Below are 19,583 nucleotides of genomic sequence, written 5' to 3'. Positions count from 1 at the left end.
AGGGTGAACCTAATAGATGCAACATTATTCCAATGGGGAAGAGTTGAGAATTATGAATAGATTCACCTAGATTAGGGTTTGACTTCCTCTTTCTAAGAATTGAATCATATTGTTAACAATTAGGACAAAATAGGTGACAATTCAGGTATTCTAATAAAAATAGTAAGCTACAAATGTCCCACAGAGCCACTAACATTTATTTGGCCAAAATAAGTTGTCTAGAATCTATTCTCAGAAGTTTGACATGATTTTTCGGGACCAAGTAGTATCGATTTTTCATGGTCCTCTGAATTTTTCATTGTTGAAATTTGAACCTCACTGTCTCTATGAACTCTATCGATCCTCCCAATTACAACTCCACACATATTTCCTACACATAGAAAGAAAGGGAAAGATGTTGGGGATAGGGGTTTGCCCAAGTCGGACCCCAGTTAGGAATAAACCTTGAATGAAATAATGCAAATATTGAAATAAATGGTGAATAGGTATACCTCAGATCTACAATTATTGATGATGATACAATTCTCTTTGAATGTAATCATAGATGTTGTATGTAATGGTATGAAAAACACATGAACATAAAAAATCCTAATCACACACACATTATTGCATAAGATTGATGTAACTTTTCTCCATAATGGTTGGAGATGAATATGTAGCCTTGAATATCTCTAAAAATGCATGATTATGAATACTTCATAGATGCACAAATGATGGGGTATGGGAATGATGTCAAAATGATTTGATATGATGTCTTTATATAGGGTTCCCTAGGTAAATTAGTGATTAGGCCAACCTCCAATGGTCACATGTAGCTACAAGTATCAATTTATATGAATATATTAATTGAGAAGAGAGTCCATATCTAATGTTATGGGAATAGTATAATTATGAACATTTTTTTAGTACATTTCATAAGTGATCTACAATTAGTAGTAGTATGACCATATATACGGTGATAAGCACAAAATAAAATATTTGTGTGATAACCTTTTTTATTCATAATCCTTCAAAGGTGAAAGAATGATCAAATGGTCTCTTAGGAGGCTTAAGAATATTTATTCTTTTTCAGATAAATGAGAGTGTCTAAGTACTATATCAATATCATGTGAAGGGAAGTGTTTTTGTATGTTTGGAGGTAATGAAGGATAAGGTGTAAAAAAAGGAGAAGTGGGGAATCCTATTTTGTCTCTATGATGATGAGGTATGAGATTTAAACATACTTTGATTCACTTTTCCATACTTCCAAGACCTTGTCCACTATATCCTTGTTTAGAAAGTATGTCAAAGCCAAAATTGTAATGTGTATTTAACTCTAATGAGGAAGGACTTTCATCATAAACCTCATTAAAACCAGTAGTTTAAGCATATTTTGAACCACCAAAAGGATGAATAGATTATTATGGATTGATCCTTGTGGGAGGATATACACCTTTATTAGCATCATTCATTTATATTTGAGAGGTAAAGGAGTCCTCTTTCATTAGGTAATTCTTGTGAGTTTCACCATTATTTTCATCATCTTTACTCAATATAATGTTAAGAAACATTTAATTAAAGAAACTCAGTAACATTGTGTTGCATTTAATTGCCTTGATGAGTATCTAGAAGAGGAAGAAGCATCTATGTCCATCAAAAAGTCAAGATTTGGGTTGTCAATATCTAAGTCATGTTCCTCTTGCATGAAAGTATTCTCGTGGAGGAGGTGATTTTTGAGAGAATAATCATCATAATTCTTCAATACTTCATCTCCAAGAGAGAGAGAGAGAGAGAGATCATTGAACAAAGTATTAATGATATCATCCCTTTTTATCAAAATATCCTCAAGAATAAGACAGGGTTTGAGAGAGGAATAAGTATGATCCAACAAGGCTTCATCTCTAGAAGATATAGAATTGAAATAAATTGGATGTGAAGTGATATCAACATCTTGCACCATAATTCTCACATGCTTAGAAGAGGAAAAAAGTATTAAAAATATAACTAAGCCATCACCACATGAAGAATATTCTTTACTGTAAAATCTAAATATGTAATGTATACAAAATTGCTTTCTACACTAAATTGATATGACATAACAATTATGTAATTAATTAAACAATATGAAATGGCAATATTATGATTAATTAACCAATGCAAGTGCTAAATTTTCCAAAGGGATGCTTCTAAATTTAGAAATTTTATGCAAAAATAGATTTCAAACTAAAAAAAAACATAAGTAATGCAAGTTTAACACATGTCAAGTTCATCAAATGAAATGTGATCAAAATGGAACCTTAGTCCATGGATGAAAACTAAGAGTTTATTCATTCACAATTTTCAATATTTGAGTCATTTCATTGGGAAAACAACCAACTAGGTTCAAATTCATCCCCTAAGGAGAGTTGAATACTATAGTTAATTGTTCCCTTTTTTATTTGATTTGATTGAATGTGATTATGCAATATCTAGGTAAAGTGTTAGAAAATTGACAATATTCAACATAAATAGAAAGAAACAGAATTAGCAGCTAACATAGAAATACAAATATAGAATTAGGAGGAAAAGAAGAACCCGTGACAACAATATGGAGCTAAAGGTGTTAGACTAGTGTGCTAGAAACCCTAGTCTAAAGGTTTCCTTGTTAAAAAATGCTTCAAATTCTGGATTAGGAGGATTTGTAGATGATCTATCCCTCCAAAACAAGCCTAAAAGTGTTAGATAGGTGTGTGTTGGTGTAAATAATTATTCATCTTGGATATTATTACACCTTACTTAAGTTTACTTAGGAAATGCATTTCATAGTTGTTTGGGTATGAGACACTTGGGTGTTTGTGCCACATTGGGATAGTGTGTGTAGGGGAATTTTCACCTTTTGTGGACTTATTTTGTTGTTACATTCCACATTCAGTGGGGTGATCCACCTCATGTGGAATATTATATTGTTTCTCCTACCTACCCACACCTATTTCCTACCTACCCTTGTTTCTTATTGAGCCACATGTCATGTTTGTGTGCTCATATATCCATATAGCCTTGCCTATATAAGAAGGCTCATATTCATTGTATGTAACACTTGATGATCCAGTTGATCAGTATTTTCATCTTGATAGAATACAGTTTATTCATATCATCTATTTTGTTCTCTCTTATTTGTGTTTTCCATCGCCTCTTGATCTTGGCAAAATCTCACAGTGTGCAAATCAACATAGTTCAGGCATTTTGTTGTTCAAAGTCTGGTATTGTTTGTCTCATTTATCTCTATGTAATTCTATAACTTTTAATTGTAAAATTTGTACCTATACACATCAAAGAAAGAAAAATGTTTTTTTGTGCAGGGCCTTGTATAAGTCAAAACCCATGTTGATGTTTTCAACTCCACAATAGCAACAATGATGTAAAAGAGAGCTTAGTCTTGGTATGGAAGAGGTTAAACCATAAGTAAAATACTAAAATTAAATGATATTACCTTAGGATTTATAACAGTGACGATGTAATCATCTTTAGAAAATTCCTTAAAGTGTTGATGCAATAACATGACATGACAAGACATAAAAAAATTAAGAATGAAATCATACTTGAATATACATTGTTGTAGTGTGTTGCTGCATAATGCCCAAATTTGAAGATACTTGCTCGATACTACTTTCTCAATGGGATTAATAGTCATTTCTCTTGATCACTTAATTTTTATGAATGATAATAATAACTTTACATAGCATTATCAAGGTATTTCCTAATTTAGGTTGATTTCTCAATAATTATTTCTCAATGGGAATAATAATCATTTATCTTGATCTCTTATTATTTATGAATGATAATAATTGCTTTACATATAATTCTCAAGGTATTTCCTAGTTTAGGTCGACTTTTAAAGGTTAAACAAAAATATTGGAATCGAATCACAAATGGTGGGAGCCTACACTTGCACACATTTTAATTTGGGTTCCTTTTGGAGGGACTAGGATGTTGGGTGCCCTAGTCCACTAAAAAGGGGACTAGAGAAAGGTGGTTGTAGAGTATCAAGACTCAATACATAAAATTTGGTCATAATATTATCATATGATGACAATTGGGTAGGGTAAGGCCAAAATAGACTTAAAATGATTTAGGAGAGAGCACACTAAAGAAAGGGCCCAAAATTGAGTGTGAAATAGTAAGGGGATATAATTTATGACACCACAAGAATCATTCTATCTCATACTAGTCTAAGGGTTTCCTTGTCCAAAAAAGGTCCAAATTCTGGATTAGGAGGATTTGTAGAACTATCCATAAGAAAACAAGCCTAAAAGTGTCAGACATGTGTGCAAATAAACTTAGTTTAGGTGTTTTATTTTTTCAAAGTTTGGGATTGTTCATTTCATTTATTTCTATGTAATTCTACAACTTTCAGTTGTTGGATCTAGACTTACGCACATGGAAGAGGGGAAATGTTTTTTTTATAGGGGCTTGCCTAATTCAAACCTCTTTCTAGTGTTTCCACCTCCATAATAGAAATGATGATGTGAAAGAGAGCTTACCCTTGGTATGACAGAGGTTAAATTATAATTAAAATTCTAAAATGAAATAATATTACCTTAGGATTGATAATGGTGATGATGTAATTTTCTTTAGACAACTCCTTAAAGTGTTGATGCAATAACATGACATGACAAGACATAACAAAATCAATCATGAAATCATACTTGAATGTACATTCTTATACTGGGTTGCTCCATAATGCCCAAATATGAAGATACTTTCCCAATAATGCTTTCTCAATGGGAGTAATAGTCATTTCCCTTGATCACTTAAATTGTTTATGAATGATGATTATAGCTTTACATAGAATTCACAAGGTATTTCCTAATTTAGGTTGACTTATCAATATTTCTTTCTCAATGGGAATAATAATTATTTCTTTTGATCTCTTATTGTTTATGAGTGATAATAATTGTTTTACATAGAATTCTCAAGCCATTTCCTAATTTAGGTTGACTTCAAATGGTCAAATGAATATATCAATATTGGATCACAAGTGGTGGGAGCCGACACTTGCACACATTAGAATTTGGGTTCATTTTGGAGGGAATAGGGCATTAGGTGCCCCATTCCACTAAAAAAGAGACTAGAGAAAGGTAGTTGTAGAGTATTAAGACTCGGTACATGAGATTGGGTCATATTATTAGCATATGATGACAATTGGGTAGGATAAGGCCAAAATAGGCATAAAATGAATTAGAAGAGAGAACACTTAAGAAAGGGCCCAAAATAGAGTGTGAAATAGTAAATGAATATAATTTATGACACTAAAAGGTATTTCCTAATTTAGGTTGACTTCCAATGGTCAAATAAAATATTGGTAAAAAATCACAAATGGTGGGAGCCAACACTTTCACATGTTTGAATTTGGATCCCTTTTGGGGGTTCGACTATGGTGTTGGGTGCCCTAGTCTAGTCAAAAAAGGGCTAGAGAAAGGTGGTTGTAGAGTATGAAGACTCCGGACATGAGATTGGGTCATAATATTAGCATATGATGACAATTGGGTATGATAACATCAAAATAGGCTTAAAATGAGTTAGGAGAGAGCACACTAAAGAAAGGGCCTAAAATTGAGTGTGAAATAGTAGAGGGATATAATTTATGATACTAAAAGAATAATTATAGCTCATATTTGATTGTGCAAGTTTTTTTCTATAAGTTAGCTATGGGAATTGTATGTGGCATTAAGTTTGATCAATTAGTTTTCAATATCATCAATGGGATCTAACTTCTACAACTTTGATAATCATTTTTATCTAGTTATATCAGCTAACTACCTATCTCTAGATTCAACATCTTGACCTTTCCAAAAAGAGCTCCTACTACTCTTTTGATTTATGTTCATCATCCATATGGGACACATGAGGCTACTTGAGGGATTATTAAAAAACATAATACTAAAATGATCAAAAAATAAGATGATAAATTAGAGATAGTTTCAAATAGATAAAATATCACTTATTTCTAACATATATAATATTGTATGGACCAATATCATAAAAAATATATTAAATTCCTCCTAGTTTCATACAATTTTCCCCCCAAACATTTTAGTGTGTCAAAGTAAATAAGAATTAAACTAAGAAGACACTAACACGATTTCTTGATTTTAATGTTATGATACACCAACCCATTGTTTGGTGCATGGATTTTCTTATGTCTACCAATCTCTAACTAAGTATTCCTAAACATGTTCACAACTAGGTTTCAGGAGAGAAAGACTAACGTAGGATGTGCCTATGTTGCAGGATCTTATACAATTGTTTAGTGTCATACAATGTACTCCTTGATTATGAGCCCAATTTTACACTCTCCTTAGCACTTGTTTTAGTTTACATTCCCTTAGATCATTTTAGGATCATTTCTAGCCTTCAATTCCATAACTCAAGGAGATGTGTCCTATTCTATTTTAAATCTTCATTTATTTTATTCCACATTTAATCATCATCAAAGCCCAAAATTAGTAACAGATCTAGCATCACAGCCCTGCATTCTTACATCTCCCTTTCAAAGAGCCTATTTGGTGGAACTAGGGTGCCTAGCTCTAAAGTACCACCAAAATAATTCACAATTTCAAATATTGTAAGAGTTAGCCTTGGCATTACAAAATCTAGTCTTGATTTTTTTTTGTGATCATTATATGTCAACTTTTTTTTAATCAAAAATCAACATTGTGACTCATAAAATCTAATAGATTTTCTCTTTTTTAAACTTGTGATTGAAATGATAGAAAAGCTTAGTCAAATTGGTCACAAAGGTTTTCAATCTCAAGTAAAATATACAACTTCAAGTTTTCAACATAGTTCACTCACTATTATTTCAAGATGATTGAATCTTCAAGGAATGTTCAAGGATAATAAAGATTATTAACTGATGATCAGCTTGTACCTTTCCTAAAGGATTTGGTATGATCATATGTTTTTCTCACATTTTTAAGTCTTAATCTTTAGATATGATATTTATCATTTACTTGTTGCCTTTTATGCATTTATACACTCTTGAGTTGGTTTGTACACCACCTTTGATTGGTTCATCTAGATCTCCACTATAACAAACCTGAGTGGGGTCTCCTTTTATATTTTATACATGTCACTACTCGCCACAATCTTAGACACTCAAGGTTCAAAGAACACACTTTATTTCAGTATCCATTTGACTATTTGTGGAGGTAAGAATTGTTGGCAATAAGGCAGAATATTGAGAGGGGGGTGAATTAGTTTTCTCAAAATATTTACTTAACTCAAACACAATTTCAGATCTGATAATTAACAGTAAGAGCATAAATCAACACCACATCAATAACAAATATAACACCAAGATTTTGGATGTGGAAAACTCAGTCAAGGGAAAAATACAGAGGGAATCTACCCACAATATGATGATGCCCTGTTAGAAGTATATGAAATATTACAATGGGGAATGCACATGCATTCAAGCACACTTCCTAGAGCTCACTACTCAAAAACAACAAAGGGCTACAACCCAAGGAAGACTCACTGTCTTAGAAACAAATTTGGATCAGATCCAGAAGATCATGAACTGAGAAAATAACATCTCCTAATGCTTGGTTATAGTTTTGGTTAAGCATATACTCTTCTCTTTCACACTTCTTCCCACTTCTTCACACTACTTCATTGCTTTTGAAAGATCAAAGCATTATTTGCACACATAAATACATCCACAACACACAATCATATGATATTACATTTATTTATGCATACCATCGACCTATATTTCAAGGTCGACTCAACACACATCACAAATTACAAGAATATAACCATACACACTACAAAAACATATGCAAACCAAAACAATATCGGCTAAGACATAGTATGAACCTAAATAAAAAATTTGAGCACAAAACACCTCCAAGAATTATCCCTCGAACATCTTCAACACGCTACAATCATCATGTCGGCCAAGAACATGAAGAACACCACCAGACTAAAGAAAATCATCAATAATGTGCACAACGATCAATGCGGACCACCAACATAAATAGGACACGATCTAGAAACATCCACAAGCATCATGAATTACCACAAAAACAACCGTACCAACACCACTTACTAGAATCTCCATCATCATTATACCGAACTTCAAGAACACTAATTGCAATGATTTTCAAACTAAAAGGTTTACTTGCGAACCTCCAAATAATGAACCATATGAATTGAGGACACACCAGAATGTCCCAAACACTCTGCCAAATCCAGAAACCAAGATATTGCAACGCAGAGCAATGCAAAGCAAAATCCAAACACTGAACAACTGAGATGCCAACCTCAATACCGAATCTCATAATGATCAAATCTCCATGCAGACCACTGAAACTTGAGATAAATCAACTAGAGATACTTATCTCAAAACCCTTTAATCCACAACAACTCATCTGCAATACACTGGCCAAACCAACTCACTTGATTTGAATGTAACATTGGACCACACAGAGGAATATGTTGACAACAATGATAACACATCACTCAAAACATCCAACAATATCCCCCTTTGGCATTGATGGAAACATATGATGTGAGAAACAATCAATGTAAAAGAAATCAACAACTCCCTCAGATAACTCTTTTCCACTAGACAAATAATCTCTCCCCCTAAAATCACTATACGGTTTTTCACATGAATCTCTCCCCCTTTGACATCAATGACAAAAACACATATATGCAAACTACAAAAATTATTAAAATTAATCTCTCCCCCAAATGTAGACATCTAACTACAACACTGACTACTCCACTTGAGTAGCAGCCACCACTCATCAATCCGGATCACAAGATATGACTGTGAAATGCACCAAACTGATGCAAATATATGCATCTTAGTTATTATCAAGAGGGGAAATCACCCCTATCTTCTCTCTGAGATACTCAAAAGTATCCTTAGGCAAAGGCTTCGTGAAAATATTTGCAACCTGTTCCTTGGTAGACACATACTCCAACCTGATTTCTTTCTCATTAACCTTCTCTCTTAGAAAATGAAACTTGATAGATATATGCTTAGTTTTTTAATGCAACACCAGATTCTTAGAAATATTGATAGCACTTGAATTATCATATTATATAGTAATAAGCTCATCATACCTCGTTAGCGGCAACAAAGAAGGAAAAATAAGAGGGGAAGGGGTGAGCCAGTTTTCACTAGATGAAGCAACTTTAGCACAATCTCAGATCTAAACAATTGTAGCAAGAATAAAGTTAAACATGATACAATCAACACACATAACACCAATATTTTGACATGGAAAACCCGGTTAAGGGAAAAACCACAGTGGGAACCTACCCATAATGAGATAATACTCTACAGTAATATGTGTAAATATTATAATGGGGAATGCACATACATTTAGGGACACTTCCTAGAGCTCAATGCTCAAAATAAGATGACACAGAGGATCCAACCCTCAGGGAAGGTTCACTACCTTACAATAATGACCAGACTACAATCTAGATTACATGAATTGCAAATATAGCATCTCCTAATGCCTGATGTCAGTTCTGGTTAAGCACATTTGTCTTCTCTTCAATGATATATGCTCAATACACCATACCGAAGGATAAATTCACTTTGCACACACACACCACTCTCTGATAATACAGACACAACATCAACACATAAATTACATGACTATACCACCTATATCTACAGATCATCAACCTTGACTACAAGGTTGGCCAAACCCTCAACCCTCAATTACAAAATTACATCTTATGATACATGAAAGAACCACTAGATCAATATAAGGTCATATCTACAACATAGCATGGACATAAATCAAATCTCCAAACACGCATCACCATCGAAAATATCGCCGAGATCAATTGCAACATGTTACACCACCACGAATACCACATAACATGAAGAACATCACCAAATCAACAAAATCACCAAGAACGCACACAAGGATCAATGCAGACCATCAAAACAAATAGGAAACGATTAGGAAATACCAATAACCACGTTAGAACCATCTCCAATAGCTGCACCAACACCACTTATTCAAATCTTCATCGATCAATATGCTAACTCTTATGAACACTCAACAACAATAATTTAGACTAGAAAGATAGCTTTTGGATCACCAAATCATGAATCATCTTAAATGAAAATACACATGAATATCCAAAACATTCTCCCAAATCTGCAACCAAAGATATAATCATATCAGAGCTCATCGGATCAAATACCAAACTCTGCCAACCACTGCACAGAAAGACTGAACTACAAACCGGATCAAATAATATGATCAAGTAAACTTCTGGATCATTGAAACCAATAAGGAATGAAGTATTAGATCATCCCAAATAGATAAAATCAATCATGTCAACTCAATGCAATCGCCAGAATACCAAACAACTCTCTACAACACCAAATCACAAGAATATGTTGACATCAATGACAACAACATATCCTAGCAACAACAATATCCACTAATCTCCCCCTTTGGCATTGATGGTAAAATATGAATGTGAAAAATAATCAATGCAAAGGAAATAGATCAATCACCAAAAAACTCCCCCTAAGATCATTCACACAAAGCTCTAAAGATAAAGCAGTTTTTCACATGTCTCTCTCCCCCTTTGACAACAATGCCAAAGACATGATATAGATTATGTTCTCTTTCAAAACTCATCTTCTAAGAAGGACAATCGCTCCCTCTTGGGGTAAATTCACAACTCAATCCACTAATCATATGAACTACTTACTACTCTGGCTGAGTAGCAATACCAACTCATCAACCCAAACAAAAAGATAAGGCTCTGAGATCCACTAGATTGATGCAACTCCATGCATCTAGTTCTCATGAAGAGGGGAAGAGACCCTTAAATTGTCTCTTAAATAGACAAATGTATCTGCAGGTAAAGGTTTAGTGAAAATATCTACAATCTAATTCTTTGTAGATACATATTCCAATTTGACTTTCTCGTCACTGACTTTCTCCCTCAAGAAATGATATATTATAGACACATGCTTAGTTTTAGAATGCAACACCAAACTATTTAAAATATTGATAGAACTTGAATTATCAAAATATATAATAGTAGGATCATCATAAATAACTCTATTATGCTTCAACATTTGCTTCATCCAAACTGCCTGAGTATAATTACTAGAGGCAACAATGTATTCAACTTCAATAGTAGATAAAGATACAACATATTGTTTCTTACTGGACCATGAAATCACTTCTTTCCCAAAAAGAATTCTCCACTGGTAGTGATCTTCCTATCATCAACATCACCAACCCAATCAACATCACTGTAAGCACACAATAGGAAATCATCATTCTTTGAATACCACAAACCATAGTCAACAATCCCCTTCAGGTATTTGCAAATACTCTTGATAACAGTAACATGAGTTTCTTTAGGATCAACTTGAAACCTAGCACAAAGACAAATAACATGCATAATATCCGGTCTAGTTTGAGTTAGATACAACAATCCATCAACCATAGATCTATTCAAAGTCTCGTTAAATTTTTGAGATTCATATTTCTTAGACAACTTGCATCCAGTCACCATAGGAGTTCCAACAGGTTTAGAATAATCTAATCCAATTTTTTTCAATGATTCCTTTACATACTTAGATTGAGAAATGAAAATACCTTTATCAAGCTGAGTAATTTGTATTCCTAAGAATGATTTCATCTCACATGTCATAGACATCTCAAATTCCTTTTGCATCTCATCATCAAATTTCATACACAAGTCATCATCTCTGCCAAAAATGATATCATCAACAATAAAAATGTTATCATTCTCAACTTTGAAATATAAATTACTATCAATAGTACCTTTACATAACCTCAACTTCAACAAATACTTATCTAATATTGCATACCAAGCTCTAGGGGCTTGTTTCAGTCATACAAAGATTTCTTCAATTTGCATACCATATCTCCTTCATCTAATAAAGAAAATCCATCTGGTTGCTCAATGTAGACTTCCTCCTCGAGATCACCATTCAAAAAGGCTGACTTGACATTCATTTGACACCTTAAAGTACTTGTAAGCAGCATATGTAAGCAACAATCTAACAACTTCAATTCTATCTATAGGAGAAAAAGTTTCTTCATAATCAATACCTTCCATCTGAGAATACCCTTTACATACAAGTCTTTCTTTGTTTCTGACAACTTCACCGGTTTCATTCAGTTTATTTTGGAACACCCATTTAGTACCAATCACATTCTTATCTTTAGGTCTTAGAATAAGCTCACATGTGTTGTTCTTCTCAATCTTATTCAACTCTTCCTACATAACTTTTATCCAATTTTCATCCTTACATGATTCTGCTACATCCTTAGGTTCAATATTTGAAATCAAACATGTCTCTTCAGTAGCAATCCTTCTTCTATTCATCACACCTTTATTCTTGTCGCTAATAATATGATTTTATCAATGATTCAATCTTACATACCTCAGAGTCTTTTGATTAATCTGATTTTTAGGCTCTTGCACTTCTTCATCGCTAGCAGCAATATCCAGATTAGTTGTCTCCACCAGATCATTCTGCTTCAAGATCTCAGTCTGCATAGGCTTAGGAACATCTTCATCATCAAAATCATATCCGCATTCTTTGATCTACTTTCCAAGACATTCCAAGTGAACTTCCATCAGGTCCTTCCAAACAGTGTAATTGCTTCCATCAAATCTAGGACTCTCCTTCTTGAACACATAAGTTGCCTTCTCGGGTCTCCTCAAGCGGTCAAGCTTCTTCTGGAGGATCTAGCTCTAATACCAATTATTAGTAGCAATAAAGAAGGAAAATTGAGAGGGGGGTGAATCAATTTTCACTAGATTAAGCAACTTCAGCACAATCTCAGTTCTAAACAACTACAACAAGAATAAATATAAACACAATAGCATCAACACACATAACACCAATATTTTGACGTGGAAAACCCAATGAAGGGAAAAACCATGGTGGGAACCTACCCACAATAAGATGATACTTTGCAGTAGTATGTGTAAATATTACAATGGGGAATGCACATGCATTTTGACACACTTCCTAGATTTCACTGCTCAAAATAAGATGACCCAAAAGGCTCCAACCCTCAGGGAAGGTTCACTACCTTACAATATTGATCAGACTACAATCTGGATTACATGAACTAAAAATATAGCATATCCTAATGCCTGATGACTGTTTCGGTTAAGCATATTTGTTTGCCCTACAACGATCTATGTTCAACACACCATACCGAAGAATAATTTTTCTTATGCACACACACACCACTCTCTGATAATGCAGACACAACATCGACACACAAATTACATGATTATACCATCTATATATACAAATCATCAACCTTGACTACAAGGTCGGCCAAACCCTCAACCCTCAATTATTAAATTGTACCTCACGATACATGAAACAACCACCATACTAATATTAGGTCATAGATGTAGACACTTAAAAATAATTATTTTAATTATTTTTAATTCCTCGCATAATTAATTAATTAATTATGTTAATTCAAATTCCTCTCAATATTAATTAAATGTAATTAATATTGTCACTATAGCATATGATTGATTTATTTAATAAATCAATCCCTTTCTTTATTCTTCTAAAAAAATCAAATCCTCACAAATCTTCCTCTTAGCTAATTAATTTCAAATAATCTTCTTAATTCATTCTTCTAGAAACTCCCTAAACTCACTTAACATTATTCTTCTAATTTTTTATTCCCTCCACTCATTCTCTCTCCTAGTCAAATTCTCCTACAAATATTAATCCCACCTAACATTTCCTCTAATCCCCCTCCTAATGAGTCGTTAATGGTTAATCATCATGATTAGTCACGAAGTCAACTCTTTGTCCTTTTCATCTAGCCACTAGCTTTAAATGCTCTTTTCCTAGGTGAATGTAAGATTTTTGAAATCACACATTCCTCTAGGCATTCCCTCTCCCAAGGAATTTTTAATTCTTTTTTATTCCTCCAATCCCAATAATATCCTTTTTTGGAGAATTTTTAATTCCTCCTATGCACCTTGTGGATTGTGGAGATACGAAATGCCTTTAAGGCATATTTCTTGGTCTCCACACCCTCTCTTGGAGCTTGTGTGAGCTCACAAGTAAATCGTAGCCCTTCATCTCGAATCCATCCTAGCCATCCGTTTTCCTCTCCTCTTCCTATAAAATAGGGCTCCATCCCTTCATTCTAAACATCTTGAAATCCAGTAAGTTTATGCTGCCCTTTTAAGCCCAGGAAATCATCTTGGCAACTTGATCATCTCATTCTTATCATTTTTCAAATCTATTCCATTTGTGCACAACATTGGAGAGACATCCACATCCAGCAATCAAAGGAGCACATCAAGTGGAGCATTATCAAGGGGTGCCTTCACTTCATCAAGCTCAATCCAAAGGAGAAGGTAAAATAGCAAGGTGAAATGATCTTTTAATGATATTTTAGCATTCTGCATGTTTATTTCGTTATGTTTTGATCATTTAACCTTCAAATCTGTTTTCCCCTCTTCATTTTGGCACGCCCAGTGGGACCCACGTCCCTAAGAACTAATGTTTTTTTTTAGGTTTTTGTGAGTTGTGAGACGTAGGTTCCAGAATAGCACGACTGCAGAAAAAATAAATAAATCTTTTTTTTGCAGGTTCCAGAATAGTGGCTCTGTATTTCTACGCAACAGCTTCTTTTTTGTTTCTGTTTCGTTTTTGTTTCTTTTTTTGTTTCAACACGATAGCTCTGCGATTAGCGCGAGCGTTTTTGTGGGAATTTGAATTCCTGATATTTGATCTGTTATTTTCTCTGTTATCTACTCTGTTTAATTATAATCTGTGTGAAAGTAGGAGAGTATGTTCTTGTCTATATAGACAATCAGAAATATAGACCTTTCACTTTTCTATTCTGTTTAGCGCGACTGTATGTTCTGACCACAGAAAAGTGTGAAAATAGGAGAGTATGCTCTTGTCTATCTAGACAATCAGAAATTTGGACCTTTGACACTTTTCTATCTGTTTAGCGCTACTGTCTGCTCTATTAATCTGTTTGAAATTTTTAGGTGCTAACTGTAGTCTGCATTTCTTTCTTTTTTCATTACCTGTTATCTGCTCTGTTTAAATATAATCTGTCTGACCGCAAGAAAGTGTGAAAGTAGGATATTATGCTCTTGTCTATCTAAACAATTAGAAATCCCATTTTTCAAATTTTCTTCCTTGGGGGCCTTATCCCAAAAATCCACTTTTTGAAGCCTAAATCCCATATTTCTCTATTTTTAGGGTTTGCCATAACTTCTTCCCCTTTTATCCAATCACCTCCAAATTTTTCCCATATTATCCATCTCCAACTTTTGCTTCTTTACCCCTCTTTGACAAATTTTCCCATTCCTTCATCTCTCCTCCAAAATCCCCATTTTTCGCTTACCTATCCCTTGGAAAGTGGCAAAAACCTAGTCAAACCCCATTTACCCATCAAAGATTTCTTCAAATCCACATTTGTCATTAGTAAAAAAGTTTTTATTCATGTTTTTCTATTCATTCCCAAAAAATCAAAAAAATTAATATTTTGTCATTTTGTTGTTTTTTGTAGGACGCTTGTTGAAGACTTTATTTTTTCAAACTAATCAAATTGTTTTGCAGGACGCTTGTTGAAGACTCCATTTTTTTCATACTACTAATCAAGTTGTTTTGCAGGACGCTTGTTGAAGACTCCATTTTTCAAAACTACTAATCAAGTTGTTTTGCAGGTTGCCTAGCTGATCCAACCAAATCTTGTGCATTTATTTAAACTAGGCACCTAGATATTAATTAAAATGGAATGAACCATTGTCTTATGTGTCTTTAAGAAAAGTGTAAAGGTAGGAAAGTATGCTCTCGTCTTACTAGATGATCAAAAATCCAGACCCTTCAACCTTTTCTTGTTTGATTGTGTGTTTACCTCTAACGGGTCTGCCCTCCCAACTTGCTCTTTGAGAAGGTAAGAGGGGAACGACCCAAGTGAGTACACCCGGACTTGGGGTTCCCAACTCACTATAATAAATAGGCCATTGACTACGAAAGGGTTAATGGTTGGGACTATATGAGAGTTCAATCTCACATTTGGTGCTTAGTAGGATCCTAGAGATCTCAATCATGCTTGCATGACTACTAAGTTCTTGGTGCTTCGTTGGACTATAGGCCTCAACTGCGCTTGCGCAACTTCGAAGGGTAGCTCCTAACGGGAAGACTTACTAAACACCTTGTTCATAGTGGCCAAAAACCTTCTAGTCATTGGTGCAGGAGGTCGGACCTCTGAAGTGGCCCATATTCTTACGGCCCTTAGTAGAGACACAAAGTTTGCCATGAGGAATTTTCATGGGAAATGATGCTTGGATGCCCCGAGAAGTGAGTGCCGCAGAGGGGAGCCAGTAGGGTCAAGCATCTAAGTGTCCGCTCTGGGTAAGCGTAGATGAGAAACCAATTGGGATTCAATGACTATTGTCCTTGCCAACCTTAATAATGTTGTATATGAGCATGACTGTCTTTGATATAATATGCATTTGATCATTGTGTTTGCTTTGTTTGATACATACTTGCCAAGAGTAGACTAAAAACACATCACTATCTCCAAACACTTTGCAAAAACATTTGTCAAGACACAAACAATTGTCCAAGTCATTACCCACACAAAGTCCAAAATTGCGTCAAAACTCTGTCCATCCCATTTTTCATAAGCCTAAGAGAGAAGCTAAGAGTCCGTCATCTCCATCAACATTCAAGTTTGTCCTTTGAAACACCAACTATCATCCAAATCAGGGTGGTTGTATCCCTTCATACAACTTGCCATTCGAATCGATCCTTCATATTCATACCAAAGACAACCTAGTGATCAAATTTCTTCTAAACCATCACTACCATACCTTCTTCATCAATCATCCTCAAATTTCTTAAATCCTTTCATCCTCAATTTTCTTAAATCCTTTCATCACAAATTTCTCAAGTCTTTTCATCCTCAAATTTCTTAAATCCTTTCATCACAAATTTCTCAAATCTTTTCATCCTCAAATTTCTTAAATCCTTTCATCACAAATTTCTTAAGTCCTTTCATCACAAATTTCTTAAATCCTTTCATCACAAATTTCTTAAGTCTTTTCATCACAAATATCGTGTATGGTCGCAACTCGATCCCAAAAGAAAAAGATGGTTGAACAACAATATGGCATGCCAGACATTGGTGTCATATATGAAGATCCCACACAAGATCATACACAAAGTGGGCAACCTAGAGATCAAGATCAAAGTCAAAATCTTGACATGGTTAACCAAGATGAACTTTGTCCGGAAGTGCAAACTTTCCTAACGGATTCTTATAACTAAGAGATGATGGAAAAGTTTATTAAACACAATCCTACTGCACTTCTGAAAACTCTCCTTGAACATGGAGCTCAACTTCCGCCTGAATTTAATAGATCCGCTCTCACCCAACAACCACAAGGAGACCTCACTCCCACACAAAGTGTTGCACCTACTATTCAAACTCAATCAATTGCAGCCCCATCAATCATCCAGGCTCAATCAATGCCACCCGTGGTACCTCCCACCGTGGTCTCCATCCCACCTTCTTTCTCCTTACCATCCATACCACTATCAAATCCAATCTCATCCATTCTCCAACAAAATTCTATACCACCTCCTTCTATTCAACCACAAATTTCTATTCCACAAACTTCCCTTCCTCCCAACAATGTCGCAAATTTTATTCAGGTCGTATTCAATCCCGTCACAACCGTTTGCGGACCACAACCAACTGTCACTCAAACCCCAGCGACATCGGTCATCATATCCCACGTTCCCACCTCCTCATCATATCAATATATTGGTGGTGGTGCACCTTCTTTGGTTCATCCAATTCTTGGGGCAAATACACTTCATCATTATCAAAACCCACAACAAGACCTCATCAAGGAAATTCAAGACATGAAGAATATCATCAAGGACATGAAACAAAGGACTAATAAAAGGAAAACTTACTCATTCGAAGAGTTTTTCCCTTGTCCTTACGACCTGTCTATATTAGTTGCACCATATCCCCTAGGATTTGAGATCCCTAAATTCACCAAGTATGAAGGCAAATGAGATCCCTGCGACCATGTCCGAGAATTCCACATCTTATGCCAAGAAGTCTCCTGTAGTGAGTTTTATCTTCGCAGACTCTTTCCAAGAGTCTCATGGGAGATGCCTTGGCATGGTTCTCATCTTTACCACGAGGTTCCATTGTCTCTTTTCCAGACTTGGCAGAAAAATTTGTGGCCCACTATGCATACAACATGGGTAATGATGTTTCTATGATGGACCTATGTAATACAAAACAAAGGCCCGGAGAAACCTTCGCCAACTTCCTACAAAGATGGCGACATCTTATCAAGAAATTCCAGTGGGACATGCCAGAACAACATCAAATTGAGCTATTCCAAAAGAACTTGGTGCCTGAACTTTCAAGACCTTTAATATCTCTGTAAAGCGGAAAAATTGAACCCTAGTTGTTCTCCCCTCCCCAACTCCAAGGAGAGAGAAGGGAGGTCACTAGGGTTGATGGTTTTCACTTAGGAGAGACTTTACATTCAAAAGAGGGGTTGAAACCCACAAGATCCAATCCCACACAATGCAAGATTGGATTCTAAATGAGTTTCAAGGGTTGTGACATCAAGGATACCCTCTTTTGTAAAGAATGTAGATAGAATGATTGAACTAGGAATGCATGTAAAGTAAGAAAGATTCACTTATAAACAGAGATAGGGATATGGGATGAAGCTGCGGACCTGGAATTAGCAGTAAAATGTCGAGACGGTGCTGTTCTGCAAATTTGAGTGAAAGTTGACGGGACGATGGCGCCCGGCGTGCACACGGTCCTCCGAAAAATCCGCGAAACGAAGGTGGATCTGTTCGTCTCTGCACAAGGATTCCAAATCTTCAATTACAGTCGCGTACCTGCAACCTACACACAGAAAAGAGAGGAGGATTGGGGGGTTAGGGATTAGGGGTTTGCCTTTAGGTCAAACCCCGGTTTTGGAATTAACCAAGAAATGAGAATGCTGTAAATGTAAATGTTTGTAATGTAAACAAGTACTGATACCTTGTTGTAAGAATGTTGGTATTCTTACATGCGAAGGTGTAATGTATGTTGTGTGTTGTATGTTGTATGTGATCTCCTCTTCAATGGTTGAATCCTTGTCTTGAATGCAACACTTAGCCTTGAATGGAGACTTAGAATGCTCAATTGCTTGAAGGAATACTTGAATGCTTGAATGTTTGGATGTTTGAATATCGCTTCCGCTTTTTGCACACATATGTTTTTTCTCTTTTTTGCTCCCTTTTTCGGGAGGGGAAATGTAGTTTATATACTTGTCAATTAGGGTTGAGAGACTGATTTTTCCGACCTTAGGCCGACCTAGAAACATTATTTTCCAATTTGCAAACTTCAAGACCCGATGCCCAAAAGGAGACCGGACCCAAAATAGGGCCGGGGACCAGGGCGCTGGGCGCCATGGTCCTGGGGGACCAAGGCGCTGGGTGCCCTAGTCCTGAAGGACCAGGGCACTGGGTGCCATGGTCCCACCTCCCGGGA

This window comes from Cryptomeria japonica, chromosome 7 (assembly GCF_030272615.1).
Source record: "Cryptomeria japonica chromosome 7, Sugi_1.0, whole genome shotgun sequence".
In the NCBI taxonomy this organism is placed as follows: domain Eukaryota; kingdom Viridiplantae; phylum Streptophyta; class Pinopsida; order Cupressales; family Cupressaceae; genus Cryptomeria; species Cryptomeria japonica.
Note: the sequence above shows the minus strand (reverse complement) of the source record.